Here is a 19,619-nt window from a genome sequence, read left to right as displayed (position 1 = left end):
TGGCCCTTCTAAGGTTTCTCTCCTCCACATTGCCTGTGGTGCATTTTTTCCTATTGCTAGGTTTTAGTGAGTTTTTCCTTACCTTCGCGTGGGGTATGTCTGGGAGTGTTGCATTTATTTTGCATTTATTTAAAAACAAATTGGACTTTATGGTGTTCTTGTTTTGTTCTTGACTTATTGTGATGTTTCTTCTTGACTTGTTTAAAGAAGACGTGTCCGGCCCATGGGGACATTAACGTGTGTTGTCGGGCCTTACAAATCAATTTGATTTGATTTGGTGCCAAGTGTGGGAACTTTCAGTACGGCCAACATCTCCTTGTTTATTTAAACAGGTTATTACCTCACATGTCAGAATCATCAGCAATTTGTTGCATTGTTAACTAGCTAACATTTGATTGGTTGATATATTTCCTCAGATAGCTTGTATATTTATAATTTTAATATAGGCTTCAATAGAACTAGCACCAACGTCTGGCACCAAGCAGAGCATAGAGCGCTGGTATTCTGACGTAGTTTGATTGATTGATTATTAACAGATTGCAGAATGGATACAATACAGTACGGCTCAATGCACACAATTGTTAAGGGGATGCAGACCAGAGAAAGACTTTCGTCTTGTTTATATCAGGGTCCCCCTTCTTTCATAGTTTCCTTGGTGGAAAACAGGAAGTGACCTAGGTCTGGTTGTAAATGTCATATTTATTCCCAGTGGGTGGAGCAGTTAAGTACAAGGTCCCAGAGAAATATTCAGCAGAGAAAACTCAAAAACCGTCAATGTGAATTGATGAAGGGGGACGTTCTTAGGCATAGCGTGAGCCAGTGTTGGTCTCAAAAGGACCTTAGGAAGACCAGGGCTACGGTAGGAACCCATTGCCCGGTATAACTGTCTCCCGAACCCATTGCCATGTATAACTGTCTCTCTTTAATGACAAGGCCCTAGCTAGCTGCAGTCCCTTGCGAGTCGTCATGGTATCTCATTAGCCCTATGCTAAGCTAATGGCTCAGTAAATGGGCTTTTATGCAGGCATAAATGCTAATTCGTTACGCTGCGGCGCTGCACAATGACGCTGTGTTTAGCCAGTCTCGACCTCAGGAGTGTGTTTGTGTCTCATTAGGCATGTCCAAGGAACAACTAAGAGGGGGGAGGATTCAGCAACAAAGCATAATGGAGCCAACAGCACCCAGGACTTACGTATTGTCAGTCGTCATCAATCCCTGTTATAGTCATTGTTCCCATAGAGAAGACATTTCCACCAGATGAACCTATGTGATAGAGATGGCGCCTCAGGGATTTGCTGGGTTGCTCAGTTTACTAACATCTAGATGCTATTAACCAGCTAATGTATACAGCGCTCCCTCATTGCAGGAGGGCTCGCTGGTGCCAACCGATACCGCCATGAACCTCAGGGTTCGTACCGATTCTGACTCGATTAGACTGAGAAAAGAGAAGACTTCAAGGCACACACCTATGTGTTGTTACAGGTGGCTTTACTTTTGATTGCTACAATTCAGATCTTTTCCAGAAAGCCCACAGTGCCATTGTCTCTGGTATCGATGTTCCCCCATCCAAGACTGATTCAAATCAAAGGGACCATCTCATAAAGGAATAAAGGAATCTGAATCTCATTCAGCGTTGGCTGCAAACCAAAGGAGAGGCAGGAAATGACAGAAGCAAAAAGGGGGAAGGTAATCAAAGGTACCGGATCAAGTTAGAATAGTTATTTTTTCACCACAACAAACTGCTGTGGAGCTGAATACACACACACACACACACACACACACAGAGGCATACACCACACACACACTGAATCAGACACCAGCACACACTCACAGGCGCGCACACACAGTCTTTTACAAGGCAATTACACTCGCCCCAGGGATGGGTGGCTCCACTTTTATCCTCCTGTTTTTTTTCTTCTCTTTTCAAAAGAATACATACATCACATTAACATGGAAATATATTTCTGGTGAAAAAGGAACAAAAAATAAATAAATAATAATTTCCATGAATATATATGTGTGCACTTCTCTCATGAGAATATCTCTCTCTCTCTCTCTGTGTGTGTGACCTTCTCTTCTCTTTCAAATTCCATCAAAGGTAATTCAACTTCCTGTAATGATATCCACAGGAAATGAGATCACTCATCAAACACACTGAGCGGTGCACATACCACTACGCTCCTGTCGAACGTGTCCCATCACAAAAACATGTAGGCAATTTAGACAATGACTTTGAAATACATTTAATCACATATGAATGGACTTAATCACATAATTTAAATTAAGTGACATACATCCTTCAATACCCACCCCCCTCCCCACCCCATATAAATATATCTATGTATTAAAGAAAAGACAATAAGGAAACAAAATCAAAAAGGGGAGTCGTCCATGTGATCATGTGATTTAGAATGGAGTGGGGGAGGTTGAGGCATGTCCCAAAAATATACAAGAGTAGGACACACTGTAAATGGTTTATTTAGCAGTGTATCTAAAGTAGGCACACACACACATACGTTCATATCCAAACACACTCACGTACTGTATGTTCATGTGCGTACAGATGCAGGCACCCACCACACACAGACAGACATACACACACACAATCACACACAGAGGAATAGACCGGTAAGACCGGTCAGAGGTGTGTGTCTTGCAAAGCGCTCATGGGTGTGTGTGTGTGTGTGTGTGTGTGTGCGTGCGTGCGTGCGTGTGTGTGTGTGTGTGTGTGTGTGTGTGTGTGTGTGTGTGGGGGGTTTACTGACCTAATCTATCGGGGCTAGTCTACATTTGCACCACACACAGTAGCCGATATAAGCTGAGTTGTTGAAAAGTTTCCCACATTTCATCAACATGACCTTCATCTCCACTATTCGCCTCCTCCTCCTCCTCCTCCTCCTCACACACTGGAGCCAGAGACATAGAAAAGTACATTACGTCCTCTGTGATCTTTTGCAACCTTTCAATACACCTTCATCTTCTTCACATTATCCATCCAAGTATATGTTTTTCTTTTTATTTTATTTTTTTAAGCTTTTGGAGGATCCTTTGTGGACAGTTTTAGCCATCTTCTTCCAGCTATAGTACATGCAATGTGAAAAGTGTAAAGGCTGGAACATCCATTTCAGACTTGTGTCTGTCGGAAGACACCATCGCTAGAAGAAACGTTATGCTCGGCTGAAATAACCTCCAGATGTCTCAGAACAGTGACAGAAGAGAAGTAGCGAGAGAGAGAGAGAGAGAGAGAGAGAGAGAGAGAGAGAGAGAGAGAGAGAGAGAGAGAGAGAGAGAGAGAGAGAGAGAGAGAGGGTTGGGGAGCGGGTTTAGGTTTTAGAAAGACCTTTTGGCAAGTCTATATCACGCCACCAATGAAAGAAACATGTTCTAGAAGACCCCATCCAGTAGAATTGACGGTGAAAAGAGCAAAAAAAAATTAAAAGGTGTTTCAAAAAGACATCAATAAATAATCCACTTCCCTGCTGAAAGGATGAGCATGTACTTGAAGGGGTTTTTGCTGTGGGTCGCCTTTTTCATGGTTTGGTTGCAGTGAAGACTGAAAGCTGATGGTGTGTGTGTACCATGTTGGCTCTTGAGAAGAAGGGACTCAGAAAGGTTGGACCGACTGAAAATACTTTCTGTTGCCGTGACGAGGGAGGGGGGGGGGGGGTTATGTTTATTGAAGGTCGGACCTTGTTTACTGGTGTGGGAGCTGGTTTTGGTGGATGGACACAATGTTCTGGAGTAGTGATTGGCCTCAATCCCCGTTGTACCATGGGTGGCAATAAACCTGCATGACGGCGGGTAGAGATGTGAGGGGGGGTAGAGGGAGGGAGGGAGAGAGGGAGATGGAGGAATAGAAAGAAGGCCAAGGGCTGAGATGAAGAAATTTAACCTTGAACAGTTTCTTGTAGTTTTCCCCCAGCAATTCCACTGGTTGATTTACTAAAAAACATGCAAATATTCTAAGGTACATACATATTCTATTACATATAGGTATAATTTAATATGATAAATACATCATACCCCACTTGTCTAATTAAAGAGACAGATAGATTCTACAGTTTCTGTACAATTGTAATTGAGAGTAATTGATTTAAAAGCCCATTTTGAATAACAGAATATAATAATAATGAATGTGTTATATGCAGATATATCTATAGATTAAAATATATAAATGATTCAGGGTGACAATGGACAAACGTGACACCTGTGAATGCCCATATGAATCTTTCATGCGCTTAAATATGACTTGGCGAATCTACAAGGAATTGCATGAATTTCGAAGCCCCAGCTAATAAATATTTATGACGCCCCAATTCCCCTTTTCTCCCTGTCCTTGGTAATTGTGCGTGATTCATTTTGTTTTCTTTGCGGAAGAGAGAAAATCAATCTTAGAATATTGGCCGGGAGACATAGAGCATGCAGATACCAAATGCCCCTAGAATCTTGGGCATGAAAAAGGTTCTCAGCCACTCAGTCATGTTCTTGGGAGTGGAATCCTATTAAAGCTCAAGTAGAGAGTTCCCTCTGTGTTAAGGAAAACAACGGCGTTTCCAGAAGTGAAACTAGCCCGCTAGCGACTCAGCAGGCTAAACTGCTACTAACCACTTCACCAAAGACAACGTTTGCTGAGCAAACAAAGCCCGGGGCAACCAGTTCTATTTACGGTACTTATCTCACCAATTACCAGTCAACAGAATTTAAGAAATCTATAGTTTTTGAAGGTTTGGTTAAGAATTGACTATACAGTATACACACATCATCAAGTGCAGGACAATGAGGTAGACGTACAGCTAGCACACCATGGTATATTTTATTCTTCTTTATTTAGCCTTCTTCATATACTGTAAATCAGTGGTGCCCAACCAGTCGATCGTGATCGACAGGTAGATCGCAGGCTGATTTCAAGTAGATCTCGATTAATAAAATCAAAATTAATTTTTTATTTTATTTTTTTTGCTAAATCAACTCTGCCTCTCCTTGTTAACTACAACAAGCAATGCTGTTTGTTATTTAAGATGAGGTCGGACTTGGCACTGACAGATGTGTTCATTATGCTGCTTTTATAAAGCCTCAAATGACGGCTTACAATATACAATTTTGGCTGGTAGCTCTTGGCTAGGTGGTAAATTAAAAAGTTGATCTTGGTTCAAAAAAGGTTGGGCACCCCTGCTGTAAATAAAGACTGAAATATATAACAGTGTGCTGGTTCCACTCATGCATCACATGGTTGGTTAGTCCTTCCCACTCTTTGGCCAAATACAGTAGGGTAAACCTGGGTAAGATGACCCCCCCTGAAGTAAGAAGCCCCTACACCCTCACAGTAATTTACCTTATTTTTTGTAATCCATGAGAGAGTAAGAGTAGGACTTTCATGGACATGATTTTCTAATATTAGATTTCTAACACAATATGATTTATTAAAAAAATATGAAGGGTATGATGCTGAGAATATAGTTGCTAGCACTATTAAACTGCTGTAGCATCACTATAGCTCGACTTTCTTCACCTCCTGAGGTAAAAGAAATTGTGAGAAGACTTAAGATAAAGATGCACTCTTTTGCCATAATGCATTTGGCTAATGAGACAGTTGGTTATTTTGTTAAGCTTGTTGATAAATTACATTCTAGGGGGCATCTTCGCCGGGATTTACTACATTTTACATTTAGTATTATATCGATTAAATCTGTTATGATTTAATTACCCTCTCAATGTGTTTACTTAAGCATACTTCTTGTGTACATATTATATACACATTTTAATTACATGTCCTTTTAACAGATAATAGACATTGGACCTCATGATCGAAGGTACATAACTATCGTAAGTAGTTTGTACAGACAAATTTACGAAAGTCCTCCTCTGGATGCCTGAGTCATAAAGGTAAGTCATACTGTAGAACATGACAACTTAGCGTGACATCTTATTTAGTAGTGTCAATATGGGTAGAAGGCCACCCAGAAAAAGCGCCATGGGACGAGTTAATAGGTGAGGTTAACGTGGTGTCAGGAGAGGCGCACACAGCGGCTGAAGTGAAAAAGAAATCATGTGAAATCAAAGTCCAAAAAAAGATTCAGCAGTCCAATGCTGTGCTTGGCTCTCAAGGCCACCTCCTGCTCCGTCTGGGGGTTGGTGAGTGTGGTCATGAACCAGGGGGGCAGCGCATATCCGCGATTTCCTAATAAGTCATTAGAATAATAGAAGCCTACTGTTGCTGGAACGATTCATTACACACGTATACAGTACGTACCAATTAGCCATTGCCTTGCTCGAGATGCACACCCACAGATCTGTTCTGTAAGATGTAGGAGTTATGTACACCTCCTGGGAAGCGTGAGACCACGTAGAGCAGGTGGTTGATGAGCATGTGCCCAAGGTGGACAGTACCTGGACGTGTGGTGGCACAGGGTTTGAGTGTCTGGTGCAGCTCCTCAGTGCACGATCAGCGATATCTTCCAGCAGCAATAGATAATGCTATTGTGTGTGTGTGTGCGTGCGCTGAGCACAGTTGCCCAGGAGCGCTCCATATGCATCCTCACAAAGCCGCCTGCATCAGGCTGCTGTATCGTTGCTAATAAGCTATAGATTTATATGGAATTCGTTATCCTTTGTATCCTTTGTGTCTGTTGTCATTTGTGTGGGTTCAACTCGTGAATAGTAAGATGCGCAGTGGAATGTTTCTCCACTGGCTATTACGATGTGCACACTAAGCAATGTAATACATAAATAAAACCAACAATAAATAATATAATAATAATAACAATAGAGAACAAGACGGTATATGGAATATTAATACAGTCTATTCGACTATAACTATATCCACGCGATTGGGTTTAGTTCTTATTTATTTATTCACTGTCATTTGCAGTGTTTGTGTAGTGCTTTTATTTATTTTCGGACAGCACGATGCCTAGAGTCATGACTATAAATATAAAACGTAATTTTTAATGATACAAATATAGTCGTATTTATTATTATTAACAATAAATAATAATAGAGAACAAGACGGTATATGGAATATTAATACAGTCTATTTCACTATAACTATATCCATGCGATTGGGTTTAGTTCTTATTTATTTATTTATTTATTTACTGTCATTTGCAGTGTTTGTGTAGTTCTTTTATTTATTTTCGGACAGCATGATGCCTTGAGTCATGACTATAAATATAAAACGTAATTGTTAATGATACAAATATAGTCGTAATTATTATTATTATAATTATTTAATTCCGAGGATGTCTGTAGAATCAATGGGCCTCATTCAACAATACTCTCTTATTATTTTTCTTATATTCTTGCTTACCCGTCTGTTAAGAGAACAATAAGAAAAGCCACCCCCACATTCATCAAGCCGTTCTTTTTTTTTATCCACTTTTTCTCCCATTTTTCTATTTTTCTCCCATCCCAATTTTCATATCGTCCAATTCAACCCTCCCCTGTCTTTGAACGTTGTTTCTTGCCTCCCACAAGCCGGCTGCAATGTGGACTAAGTCATACATAGCACGAGTCCCCTCCGATACTCGAGGTAACAGCCGTTGCATCTTTTCACCTGCGCGGCTCGATCTTTCAGCGTCGGAGGTCTGGGCTTTGGAGGGGCCCCGCCCCCGTCGCTTCTTGATTCTACTGCGCAGGCGCACCAACCGACCTGTAGGAGTCGCTGTCCACAACGCCCGATCCCCACCCTTCAGTTTCCCTCCCCGTAATACGCCCAATGTGTATTATTGTGGACGACCAGCTAAACTGAAAGCAATGTGGAGAGCGGGGCTCGAACAGGAAGCATCCTGTTCGAGCCTAGTCTCCAGCATTCGTTGCGAGCGCCTTGCCCACTGCGCCACGTAGCCGCCCTCATCAAGCCGTTCTTAAAGTCCAAATCTGTTCTTACCCAGGTTTTTTGAATGGTGAATTCCACTCATTCTAAACTGGATGCGCGTTCTCGCGCAAGTCATTTGCATACAGAGACACGCCTCGCGGGCTCATTATAATACGAGAGCCGTGGGTCTGCATCGGATCCCCCGGCCGTATTCAAGCGCTGGAGCGCTTTGCGATGGATCAAAATTAGATAGGAATCAAATGTATTGTCATCATACAGCACCTATAGCTATATATAGTGGAATATACTGTATTAATATAGTAATATAATAGTAGTTGGCTAGTTGCGCGGTTCTGGCCACCTCCCGCAGTGCGCGCATACACACGTACTGTATACAGTACGTGCAAAATGAATCGTTCCAGCAAAGTACTGTAGGCTTTGTCAATACTGAACTGTGCGTTGTCAAGAGCCAATCGCACAGGTTGCCACTCATCTGGCTCTGCAAATAGATCTAGAGTCTGAATATCTCCGCATATCCTGATGACTAGCAGTGCGCATATTACAGTGCGTGCTCCAAGTCAAACTGGATGACACATCTCTCTCAAATCCATTCTGAGAACGGAACGCAGTGCCCGCGACGCGGGTCTTGATTGATTGATTGATTGAAAATTGTATTAACAGATTGCAGAATGGGTACAATACAGTACAGCTCAATACAGACAATTGTTAAGGGGATGGAGACCAGAGAAAGACTTTCGTCTTGTTTACATCAGGGTCCCCCATTTTCAATTCATCATAACATATATGACATACATGACATACAGATAGACAGTACTGACATCTATACATTTATGACATACCAGATCTACAAATACAGTATAGTTTGTGATACAAAAAGAGTAAAAAAAAAAAGAGAGTACCGGTATATACATTTGATGTAGAAACTGTACATTGGAGGAGGTGGGGGGGGGGGGGGGGGGGTTGGGTAGGTGGGGTGGGGGGGGGGGAAACTGTACATTGGAGGTGGTTGGGTGGGTGGGGTGGGGTGGGGGGGGATGGGTAGGCGGTGGGGGTAACTGTACATTGGATTATCAACTAAATGTACTTGGTCCAAGAAGAGGGTCTCATGTATTACTGGGTTTAAGTCAGTTGTTTATTTATTTATGTTTTACTGTTTGCATACGAGGTGGTCCGCAAATGTTCTTGATAACAATCTAGTGGTCCGCATAAAACAGAAGTTTGGGAACCACTGATATAGACGATCTCTAAATATGCGTTCTATGCTACGTATACTGCATATCTGTATGTCATGTCATAAATGTCATGATATATATCTGTATATCTGTATGTTGTGTATGTCATAAATGTCATTATGAATTGAAAATGGGGGACCCTGATGTAAACAAGACGAAAGTCTTTCTCTGGTCTGCCTCCCCTTAACAATTGTGTGTATTGAGCTGTACTGTATTGTACCCATTCTGCAATCTGTTAATAAAATCTTCAATCAATCAATGGCCTGGGAGGGTGGGGGGGGGGAACTGTACATTGGAGGTGGTTGGGTGGGTGGGGTGGGGTGGGGGGGGATGGGTAGGCGGTGGGGGTAACTGTACATTGGATTATCAACTAAATGTACTTGGTCCAAGAAGAGGGTCTCATGTATTACTGGGTTTAAGTCAGTTGTTTATTTATTTATGTTTTACTGTTTGCATACGAGGTGGTCCGCAAATGTTCTTGATAACAATCTAGTGGTCCGCATAAAACAGAAGTTTGGGAACCACTGATATAGACGATCTCTAAATATGCGTTCTATGCTACGTATACTGCATATCTGTATGTCATGTCATAAATGTCATGATATATATCTGTATATCTGTATGTTGTGTATGTCATAAATGTCATTATGAATTGAAAATGGGGGACCCTGATGTAAACAAGACGAAAGTCTTTCTCTGGTCTGCCTCCCCTTAACAATTGTGTGTATTGAGCTGTACTGTATTGTACCCATTCTGCAATCTGTTAATAAAATCTTCAATCAATCAATGGCCTGGGAGGCCAGAGCATAACTGTTCTAACAGCAATATATAATCCATTTCAGACAGAACGCATGCAATAAGTTATAATAATAATAATAATTATTATTGAAAAGTTCTGTATTTTTAAAGTCGTATTTGGGGGCAATAACCAATGGTAGGCTTTTTAATTTTTAAATTTTTTTGGGGTAAGAATTTCTTATTTCGGTAAGAGTGCTCTTGACCACTCTTATAATTTGTTCTTGCCTGAGAAAAAAGCAACAATAAGAAAACTTTGCTGAATCCCAGGTAAGAACAAAGTAAGAGGAAATGCTAGTTAAGAACGAAATCTGTTCTTATATCGCTTCATGCATGAGGCCCAATGTGAACGCAATCACCAATGATTTCTCACAAATGAAGCCGTTAAGAACACCAGTCTGTCCGAGTTACAGGTGCCTTTCAGAGTTCGTAAATCCTGTTCGTAGCTACGAACGAATCTCCGAAAATAAATCGTTCGATCATGCCAAAATCGTCCCTAGAAGTTCGTAAGTGGAGTTACAAAGAAATTTGTTCGTAACTTTCTTGTAAGACTGAGGACCATTGGGTCTCATTCTCCAATATTTTCCAAAGACTTCTCTTAGGGCAGGGGTCGGCAACCTGCGGCTCTTTAGCCAATCAGCTGCGGCTCCCTGGCCCAAAAAAAAAAAAAAAAAAATATATATATATATATATATATATATATATATATATATATATATATATATATATATATATATATATATATATGTAACCCTGGTAATATTAACTAACCCTGGTAATATTAACCCAGTGGTTATCCTGTTAATATAAACCAAGTTGTTGTCTTATATAAATATGTTATTATTTTGTATTTTGTATATCTTATTTACCTCTGGGTAATATGTTCTACATATACCATTATTTCATGTATGGGTAATATGTAGAACTCCTGTCTATGTGAACTGGGAACTGTGGCTTGGCCAATCAGGAAAAAGGTCAGGGTTGATGGGACTGGGTTTAACCAGGTGTGGTGATTGAGCTCTTGAAGACCAGAAAGTGAGAGGGTGAGAGAAGCAGGTGGAAGAGTGTGCAAATGTTTGACACACCATTGCTAAGTTGTATCCAGTATAGTGTTATCAAGTGTTCTGGCCTAGAACACACGCTGAACATTATATGTGATGTTGGGGAATTGTGCATGTTAGATAGGCATGCCTAATCAATTGCTCCACATTGGACTGGGTGTTGAGGCTAGCTGGCTAAGCTAGGTAAACAGTAGCAGGCCCCGGATAGCTAACCCGGAAACCCACTACATTCGAGAACAGGATAAGCGGTCTGTGCTACCAGGGCCTGTACAGACTTCGAGAACAGGATAAGCGGTCTGTGCTACCAGGGCCTGTACAGATTTCGGGAACCAGATAGCAGTCTGTGCTACCAAGGCCTGTACACACTTCCTCTGGCAGCGTGGGAGGCCCACCAGGACGCGTGAATATTTTAGGCAACCAACTTGTGTTTAGCGTTTCTCTGATTGGCCAATACGCCCATGTGACCACGGCAGCGCGAGAGAGCGGCAGCGCGGAAATAGGCTGTCTATTGCCTCGCGCTGCAGCGCGGAAATAGGCTGTCTATTGCCATTCTCTAAGTCAAACTCTAACCTTAACCAGCTCCTTAACAGCGCCTAAACTTAACCCTTCTAACCTTAAGCAACTCCGAAATAATGCCTAACCTTAACCAACTCCGAAACAATGCCTAAACTTAACCGGCGAAATGAATGCACGTTAAAAAATATTGCCATTCTCTAAGTCAAACTCTAACCTTAACCAGCTCCTTAACAGCGCCTAAACTTAACCCTTCTAACCTTAAGCAACTCCGAAACAATGCCTAACCTTAACCAACTCCGAAACAATGCCTAAACTTAACCGGCGAAATGAATGCACGTTAAAAAATATTGCCATTCTCTAAGTCAAACTCTAACCTTAACCAGCTCCTTAACAGCGCCTAAACTTAACCCTTCTAACCTTAAGCAACTCCGAAACAATGCCTAACCTTAACCAACTCCGAAACAATGCTTAAAGTTATGCCTAAACTTAACAGCGAAAGAATGCGAATGCACGTTAAAAAAAAATAAAATAAAAAATTGAAGGGAATCGAACTAGCGAGCAACGAGCCGTAGGATCCACAGCCATGCAGCTTTGCCAATTGAGCTATTTCTGGATACTGAATAGGGGGCGGTTACTGGCATATAATGAGCTCCGCTCTGCCGCTCCGCTCTGCTGCTGCCGCGTCGCCGCGGGGGCGTGGCTAGACGCAAGTTGGGCGTGGTTAGACACAAGTTGGTTGCCTTTAATATTTAGGCCACCAGGACTTCACATTGCATCGTACTCAATCTCCACTTTCTCCTTTCCCCCCACCTGAACACTGACTCCGGACCGTGAGTACTTTGGCTCATTAGAGCTGAAGATTAAATGGGATTGTGAGTTTCCCATCAATCAGGCCTGCAACGGGGTTTTTTGTTTGTTTGTTTTTGTTTATTAGATGCCGGCTTAGGTGTATTAGTATATTGTATTATTGTACAGGATATTTCATTTGTAATTAGCTGTATCATTAATGCCATTTTGGATATAGGTTTTCATTTATATTTCCTTTTTTGATATTGAGCACATGGTGCCTTTGAGTTTGAACCAGAGTACAGAGTAACAGCTCTGTTATTTTGTTTTCCTTTTTTGATATTGAGCACATGGTGCCTTTGAGTTTGAACCAGAGTACAGAGTAACAGCTCTGTTATTTTGTTTTCCTTTTTTGATATTGAGCACACGGTGCCTTTGAGAGACAATACTCTATTTATTAACTAACTAACATTTTCTTTATTCGGTAATGTGTATATATATACACACGGTGTATGTAATATATAACACTATGTTCAATACAGATTATTTTTATATTTAAAGTTAAGTGTCTGGCTTGATCATTTCTATTTCAAAGGTATTGATGTTATATCCCAGATATAACAGATATTCGTATATTTGTATTATTAGATTAGTAAGAGCTAGGTGTTACGAACCTAGGGCCCTGCCCTCTAAGTCAACTGGGGTAAAAGGGGCTACATAAATGGAGGTTCCAGTGAGAATCTGTTTGGGTTTATAACAATATATAGGTTAGAAATCAAGCCAGTAGCACCATAAAAGGAATTGTTTAATTTACAAATTTACAAGGGAAAAATATATATATATTGTTTAATTTACAAAAAGAAAATATATATATTGTTTAATTTGCAAAAAGAAAATATATATATTTGTTTAATTTACAAAAAGAAAATATATATATTGTTTAATTTACAAAAAGAAAATATATATATTGTTTAATTTGCAAAAAGAAAATATATATATTGTTTAATTTGCAGAAGGAAAATATGTATATTGTTTAATTTGCAAAAAGAAAATATATATATTGTTTAACACTTTGAGTGCCGGGACACGTCTTTTCACGTCTTTGCTGGCCATGCTAAAGTTGCCGGGGGACGCTGTACAGCGTCCTTATATCAATATTTCAAAAATCTGCGATCGGATTCATATTCCCCCTCCGCTGGCCTGAGATCCACCAGCAGGACCCACTGAGCTCTCTGGCGGTTCAGGAGCGCCATCTGGTGGCCGATCGGCGCAATCGCCATACAGGATGTTGAATAGAGGTTGTCATGACGACCGTAGTACTTCCGGGCGCTCGCTATGGTTCATGGGACTCTGGCTCGTCACGCTACACGGTGATCGATTGGCAATAACTCGATAAACAACATGATTTGGACGTATATACCATTATACAAGCTGGAGATGGACCGGGTAAAAATATATCCCATAATGATAAAATTTCTACTCGACGATGATCGCCCAACGGCGCGCGGAGACTGGGGTGAGTTTCAGCGTGTAACGTTACCGTCTTAGATACTAACTGCTATTATCAACATTTGACCCACATTAGATGATTGGTATAACGCTGCCCACGGAATTATAAACGCCCCCTCGCCCATCCGGTCAACATCAGATGACGTGTAGTAACTTCTAGAAGTACGTCTAGTTGGAATTTTTTATATCGCGCTGATTGCCATCAAACTGTATTTCATCATCAATATAATGCATTTGGGGCTATATATCACGTTCTGGAGAAAGCTGCAGAAAGAGATGAAAACATACTTATACATTAGACCATACTTTACTATGAATATGTGAATGAAAAAGTTTAACGTTGCTACACAATGAACAATACATATAGGACTTTGAATGGGCCCTAATAATGGCAATGTAGCAATAGAATTTAAAAAGTTATAGCCCTGCAAAGAAGGGGACTTTCTCCATAGACAAATAGCGCTGGCAATCTATGGTATATCATTAATTTAACCCAAGGCAACCAAAGTGTTAAGTTGCTAAGAGCAAAAAGAAAAAAAAATCTATAAATGGATAAAATGGACACTCAAGCTGCGCTTGTGATGGAGCTTAAAGACTGGTGCCGTGGGGAGGGATTAAATGTGGCTCATGCGCTTATGGTCCTCATTTCAGAAGATGTTGATGTCACCAACATAGAAAAGACCCTGGAGACAGTAAAATGTCTGGGGCGAGTGCGTGTCAGAGGCAGGTCGTTCAGTACACAGCGAAAAAAGTTTATGATCCTGTGTGAATGTCGGGAAAAGGTAACAGGTGAGAATGTTCCCCCTGAAGTTATGCCTACGGATGGTGGCGAGGCGTGGCCTATAATCATAGTAGGAGAGACCCCCTCAGCCCCTGTGGATGATGCTAAATTCTACGAGAAGTTAGCAGGACTACTGTTTGCTGAGAGGAAGACGGAGGAAGACCTCCAGAACATGTTTCAGAGAGCAGACTCTCCCGTTAGCCCAACCGAATCCATCCTGCGCGCACTTAGTGAATTGATGGACAAAGTAAAACCCCCCACTGAGCATAACAGCTATCGACGCCTACGTCTGTTTTCTGGGACCTTGCCCACTCCATCAGGTGAAGAACAGTTTGAACACTGGTTAGAGCAAGCACGACTCATGGTAGAAGAAAGTGATGGCTCTGATAAAGAGAAGAGGCGGAGGCTGATGGAAAATCTCAAAGGCTCTGCACTAGAAATAGTGAAATCTGCACGAGCCAGCAACCCTGATGTTAGTCCTGGAGAATGCCTGGAAGCCCTGGAACATGAGTTTGGAACTGTGCAGTCTGGAGAAGACTTGTACATCTCGTTCCGAATGATGCAGCAGCAGCCAGGTGAGAAACTCTCTGACTTTCTGAGGCGTCTGGAGCAGTCACTAGACAAAGTGAGCCAGCGAGGTGGTATTCTACCAACAAATGTGGACAGAGCACGGATAGAGCAGTTGTTGCGAGGTGCAGTGGCCTCTGATCTAATGCTCGTTAATCTCCGCCTAAGAGAGAGGAAAGCAGCACCGCCTACCTTTCTTCAGCTATTGAAGGATATACGCTCAGAGGAAGAGTATGAGGCCTCAAGGAAGAAACTCTTCCCCGCTGTGCAGTGTGTTCCGGTGATGACAGAAATTGACGGAAAACAGGCTGAAATACAGAGCCTGAAAGCCGAAGTAAAGGAGCTAAAGTCCTTAGTTGCTGCAGTGGCGACTAGGCCAGACCGAGGCAGGCAAGATACTGGGGAGAACATGGCTCTCAATGTAGCCACACCCAGTGAGCTTCGTCCTGACTCCGAGTTAGCGGCATTGAGGAAACAGATGAAGCGACTCCAAAACAAAGTCGACCAAAGAGTGACTCCCAGAGAAACTGCGGCTGCAGTCTCGACGTTGGACGTGTCAAGACCTGTCTCCAGCTATCCCCGAAGATCGCCAAAGGGTGCAGAGGAGAAATTCTGCTACCGGTGTGGCGAGGGTGGTCATTTTGCAGGGAAGTGTCAAAACCCTGAGAACCAGGCTAAGGTTATCAAGAGACTAATTCATGCCCTGAGATTAGCAAAAGACCAGCAGCAGACAGGTAGTGTCACCCATGGTAACAAGAACTGTGAAGTGAAAAAGAGTGCAGTTACCTTACAGAGTCCATCTATCCCTGAGGGTTTGGTAGGGCCACCTAGCCTTGTACAGTTGAAGGTTAGTGGACAACCTTGCACCGCCCTGTTAGACAGCGGCTCCCAGGTGACTATAATTTTTGCACCCTGGTATCAGAAGTACTTATCTCATGTCCCAATCCAGCCTGTCTCTGGGCTAGCCCTCTGGGGTCTAAGTGAATCCAATATGAGTTACCCCTACCTTGGCTATGTAGTCGTAGATGTAGAGTATCCAGCAGAGGTGGTAGGTACCAGTCAGACTATGACAGTCCTTGCACTCATCTGCCCGAGCCCTAAGACTGCAGACCAGACATCTGTCATTGTAGGGACCAATGCTAGTCATGTAAGACGATTGGTGAAGCAATGCAGAGACGGTGGGATTGATGTGACTTCGACCTTAGGCGTCCAAGCTTGTGCTGTAGGAGACCAGGCTACTTTGAAGCGCTCAGATGAGATGGTGGAGGGAGAAGATAGAGTAGGCTCAGTGCGGTGGAAAGGACCAGGTCCGTTGACTCTACCCCCTGGTGGTGATGTGCAGGCTGTGTGCAAAGTTGAGCTAACACAGGCAGTAGGCCAGGAGATCCTAATGCTAGACGCCTCACCAATAGCCCCTCTCCCTGCTGGTGTGTCACTGCAGCCCATGGTAGTGTGTAGCCAGGCCATGGACATGAACACTTTCAGAGTCCTACTCAAAAATGACTCTCTGAGAGAAACAAGCATAGCAGTGGGAACGGTGATTGGGTATCTGCACCTGGTGGATTCAGTCACTGTCATCCCGCCCAAAGAGACAACCTCATCAGAGTTTGATGAGAGCAGAATCAACTTCGGAGACTCGCCTATCTCAGAAGAGTGTAAATCCCGTCTTCGCCAAAAACTGTCGCAAAGATCTCATGTCTTCTCCATGGAAGAGTGGGATGTCGGACTAGCTAAAGGGGTAGAACACCAGATCCGTCTCTCTGATCCTCGCCCATTCCGTGAGCGTTCACGACGACTGGCACCTGCAGACATTGAGGACGTGCGAAAGCACCTACAAGAGCTCCTGCAAGCCGGGATCATAAGAGAGTCTCGGAGCCCCTATGCCTCACCAATCGTGGTTGTGAGGAAGAAAAATGGAACAGTCAGGATGTGCATCGATTACAGGTTGCTCAACAGTCGTACCATCCCAGACCAATACACAACCCCTTGCATTGATGATGCGCTGAATGCCCTGACAGGAAGTCAATGGTTCTCCGTCCTCGATTTGCGAAGCGGCTATTACCAGATCGCCATGTCGGAGGAAGACAGAGAGAAGACGGCGTTCATCTGCCCATTAGGGTTCTACGAGTTTGAGAGGATGCCACAGGGCATAAGTGGAGCCCCAGCAACCTTTCAGCGGTTAATGGAGAGAGCAGTAGGTGACATGAACTTACTCCAGGTGTTGGTGTACCTTGACGACCTGATTGTCTTCGGGAGGTCTCTAGAGGAGCATGAAGAAAGGCTGCTCAAGGTCCTGGATCGCCTCGGAGAAGTCGGACTGAAACTCTCCATAGACAAGTGTCAAATCTGCCTGCCGAGAGTGAAATACCTGGGTCACATTGTGTCCGCCGAGGGTGTCGAACCTGACCCGGAAAAGATAGAAGTGGTTACCAACTGGACTCGCCCGACGAACCTGAAGACCTTGCAATCCTTCTTAGGGTTCTGTGGCTACTATCGGCGTTTCATAGCCAATTACGCTGCCATTGTGCGACCACTGACTGAGCTGACAAAGGGTTATGCACCCACGCAGAAGAGCAGAAAGAACGCCCATGATAGGAGTAAGGCGTACATCAAAGAGTCAGAGCCTTTTGGAGAACGATGGGATCAGCCTTGCACAGATGCGTTTCACCAGATCATACACTGTCTGACGCATGCACCTGTGTTGGCATTTGCAAACCCCCAAAAGCCTTACATCCTACATGTTGACGCTAGCTTGAAGGGACTTGGAGCAGTGCTCTACCAAGAGTACACAGAGGGCCTGCGACCAGTGGCTTTCGCAAGCAGAAAACTGAGTGCATCTGAGCAGAACTATCCAATCCACCAGTTGGAGTTCTTGGCGCTAAAGTGGTCTGTAGTAGACAAATTGCATGATTATCTCTACGGAGCCAGATTCACAGTGCGTACGGATAACAATCCCCTTACCTACGTGCTCACCACAGCAAAGCTCAGTGCAGTAGGGCATCGATGGCTGGCTGCCCTGTCCACCTATGAATTTGATGTACAGTACCGCCCGGGCCGACACCATATAGATGCAGACCTACTGTCCCGGATCATGCCTGAGGAAGAAACCCGTAATGAATGGGTGACTCTATCACAGACTGGAGTAAAGGCCATCGGCCAGCGAATCTCTATCCCTGAGACTCAGGGCTGCCCACAGAGGTGTGTCGACCAGTTGGGAGCTTCCCCTCAGTGCATCCCAGACATCTATGCGTTTCCAACCCACTTGGAATCCGAGTCGTTGAGACAGATGTCAAAGCAAGAGCTTAAGAGAGCTCAGGAAAAGGATGTCGATATAGGACCTGCTATCAAGGCCGTGAAGCAGGGGAAATGGCTTGAAGATGAGGATGCAAGTCCAGAACTCTCTAAGCTCAAACGAGAGATGGGAAAGTTGACCATGAAAGAAGGTATGTTGTATCGGTTGAGCAAGCGACCTTCTGGAGATGTTGTCACTCAACTTGTACTCCCAAAAGAGTTCAGAGAAATAGTGTTGAAGGCCATGCACAACGATTTAGGACACCTTGGCATTGAGAGAACTGTCGACCAACTGAGGAGCAGATTCTTCTGGCCGAAAATGTCTGTAGAAGTGGAACAGTACATTAAGAACTGTGGAGAGTGCATCACTCGTAAGTCCCTTCCTCAGCGAGCAGCTCCACTACACCAGATCTTGAGCAAAGGTCCAATGGATCTTGTGTGTATTGATTTTCTCTCAATGGAACCCGACAGTAAAGGCATAAGCAATGTGTTGGTGGTCACAGACCATTTTACTCGCTATGCTCAGGCTTTCCCCACCAGAAGCCAGAAAGCACATGTTGTCGCAAAAGTACTGGTGGAGAAATACTTTGTACATTATGGGCTGCCAGCAAGAATCCATTCGGACCAAGGCCGTGACTTCGAAAGTCGACTGATCCTGGAGATGCTGCAAATGATGGGAGTACGGAAATCCAGAACCACTCCGTATCACCCACAAGGAGACCCACAGCCTGAACGCTTTAACCGCACGCTATTGTCAATGCTGGGCACGCTGAGTCAAGAAAAGAGGCGGCAGTGGAGTCAGCAAGTACCTTACTTAGTGCATGCATACAATAGCACCAAGTGCGACTCCACCGGATACTCTCCGTACTTCTTGATGTTCGGAAGAGAAGCAAGACTTCCCGTGGATGTGTGTTTTGGTACGTCGCCGGATGGCAAGGAAAGAGGTCACCACATCAAGTATGTGGCTAAGCTGAAAGACGACCTGCAAAGAGCCTTTGAACTAGCTTCTGCCGCAGCTGACAAAGTACACCAGCGAAACAAGAAGTCCTATGACAAGAGAGTGACCTGCCAAACCTTGGAACCTGGTGACAGAGTGTTGTTAAGAAACCTGGGGTTGAGAGGAAAACACAAACTCCAAAGCCGATGGAGTGCTGTTCCTCACGTGGTGGTGAGCAAAATGCCCAACTTACCTGTTTACAGAGTGAGTCCTGAAGATGGAATAGGACGCACAAGGACCCTACACAGAG

General features: G+C 43.4%; 1 protein-coding gene across 1 annotated transcript in view; it reads right to left on the bottom strand.

Moving 5' to 3' along the window:
• Positions 1 to 3,366: 3,366 nt before the first annotated feature.
• Positions 3,367 to 19,619, bottom strand: part of tafa5l (TAFA chemokine like family member 5, like) — a 138,950-nt gene continuing 122,697 nt past the window's right edge. Inside the window, exon 5 of the mRNA XM_084332884.1 lies at positions 3,367 to 3,787. The gene's annotated coding sequence lies outside the window, so the exon portion shown is untranslated. The remainder of the gene's footprint in view (positions 3,788 to 19,619) is intronic.

This window comes from Notolepis coatsorum (assembly GCF_963971535.1).
Source record: "Notolepis coatsorum genome assembly, chromosome: 17".
Taxonomy (NCBI): Eukaryota; Metazoa; Chordata; class Actinopteri; order Aulopiformes; family Paralepididae; genus Notolepis; species Notolepis coatsorum.
This window is presented reverse-complemented; position numbering and strand designations above follow the sequence as displayed.